General features: G+C 46.5%; 1 protein-coding gene across 2 annotated transcripts in view; it reads left to right on the forward strand.

The window, feature by feature from the left end:
• Positions 1-2,244, forward strand: part of MAGEB3 (MAGE family member B3) — a 19,962-nt gene that overhangs the window by 15,760 nt on the left and 1,958 nt on the right. The window lies entirely within an intron of this gene.

Consider the following 2,244-nt stretch of genomic DNA (forward strand, 5'->3'; position numbering starts at 1 on the left):
GCCCCCCCGGGGAAGGGGCGACACGAAGCGGTGCGTCTGTCGTCAACCCTGGATGGTTCGGGCAGGGGTGGTCGTAAGTGGGGCCCCGACTTCCGTAAGGCGTTCAGAGACGTGAGGGTTTGGAGGCCAGCTGACTTTGGTCAGTAGAGGGAGGTGTCTCAGGCTCTGCTAAATGTCAAGGGCAAGATCCTGAATGAGGACCTAGACACCACCAGCTCCAGAATAGTGTGGTCCCATAGCAGCAGAGTCCCATATCATCCCACCCCTGCTATCAGCCCTGGCAATAATGGTCAGATGTGGTTCATCTTCACTTTCCCTTGGAAAGCCCGGACTTCCATCTGGTGGTTGCTGCATCCTCTTGGTGTCAGTTCACTAAGGGTGAATTTCTAGGAGTGATCAAGAGTCAGGATATGGACTCCTTCTATAAGCAAGGTGGTTCTGCCAAGTCTAGCCTCTATGATCAGCCCTGGAGGCCACAGCAAAGCTGTCTGAAAGAGTTCTATCTGAAAAATCTCTGAGAGGGGAGGGCCTTGATCTAATGGAGTAGCCTGGATTCAGCAGGTGGAGGAGACCTAGATTCTAACCTGAGTCACAGCTGAGTATTCATGAACACCTCTACACAGTGAAGCTAGCAACACAAATTAGCATCCCTGCACTCATTCCTGCAAAATTCTAGGCAGGGGAAGTTATGTGTGTTGGGCCATGTCTTTCTTGTCCAAAACCTTGTTCTGAGGCTGGAGGAGGAGTGGGGTTAATAAAAGGAGGTGTCCCAAGTCCTTCTGGGAGTCAAGGTCAGAGAGAGGTGAGTGAGGACCAAAAGGAACACCAACTCTTAAAAAATGGAGTCATCATAGAAATAAGTGTAAAACAACTACTCAACACTGGGAAGGATGGGGAAGGGGACAGAGGGGTTTTGATTAGCTGAAAGCAACAATGTCCAGTGTTACCAAAAACAGTGGATAGGAAATGGTTAACAGCAACTTACTGTGTAGGAAGTTACAAGTGGTTGAAAATTTGGGGTGTGCTAATTATCCTGATTTAATTATTACACATTGTATACATGTATTGAAATTTTACATTGCAATTATTGTTCTTTAAATAAAAAAATTTTAATAAAAAATGTTGTGCCCCAGGACAATAAGGTCGCATAGTGGTTAAGGCACTGGACTCCCACATGATTAACCATGGTTTGAGTCCCAGACCTGGCAACTTGAAACTCATGCCAGGTGCATGTTTGAGTATGCACAAACTCTCAAGAGGAGAATGGAGGAGAAAGGATTGTGGCATGGCCATCCCTCAATTTTTTTTTCTCACTTTCTGTCTCTTTCTGTCTCTCCAGCTAGCACTTGTGCCCTATAGCAAAAATCTCTCAATATTAAGTATGTGGGGCCCCATAAATACTGACCCTACTTCAGACCTGGGGAACCCCAAGATAACTGTCAGGCTGAAGTTACTCCCTTTCTGCATAGAGTGTCCCAGAAGTTTGGACTAATTGTGTGACCGAAAGACCTAGAGTTTTGCAGAAGACAGGGTGAGAATCCTGAATGACGTCTAGTGGTATCACTCCAACCCCCAAAAGAGGAAAAATGAAGATGTCTCCCCCCTCCAACTTGCAGCCCTGAGGAGCCCGGGCACAGATGCAAAGTGTTATGTGAACTCTCTTTTTTGTTTTGATGATATTAGATTGGTGAGGGCTTTGTCTGAGGAAAAGACCATCAGATCAGCAGAGGCAGGTGTCTCAGGTCCTACATAGCGCTAGTGTTTGGACTCTGATCACTGAAGACTCCAACAAGCCCAGGACAGAGCAAGCTTCCACAGAACTCTTAGCTCTGTGTGCCTCCTGCAAGGGAAGTGTGCTGAGGGTCCCCATCATTTTTTATTAGGGGGTCCCAAGGAGATGAGGATATTGCTTGGAGTTATTAAATTTAGTGCATTACAGGGATGGAAGGTCAAGCCCTCCCAGCAGTAGATAGTCCTGAATGTGAACCAAGGGGATATCACTGTCTCAGAGTAAAGGGGGATCCACAAGAACTAGACCTCTCACTACTGCTTTCAGCCTCAGTACACACCAGATAGGGCTGGCAGGCTGCAGCCTAAGGCACACTTTAATTACCTGCACAGTGTTCTCAAAGGACTGGTTGAACAGAGCAGAAGCCCTGTGAGTTTCTAGAACAGTGCTCTCTTGAAAAACTGCAGAAGTAACCTTCTTTTTTTTTTTTTTCTTTTTTTGGAGAGATTTTTGCT

The sequence above is a fragment of the Tupaia chinensis genome, unplaced genomic scaffold, assembly GCF_000334495.1.
Source record: "Tupaia chinensis unplaced genomic scaffold, TupChi_1.0 Scaffold000600_1, whole genome shotgun sequence".
NCBI lineage: Eukaryota > Metazoa > Chordata > Mammalia > Scandentia > Tupaiidae > Tupaia > Tupaia belangeri.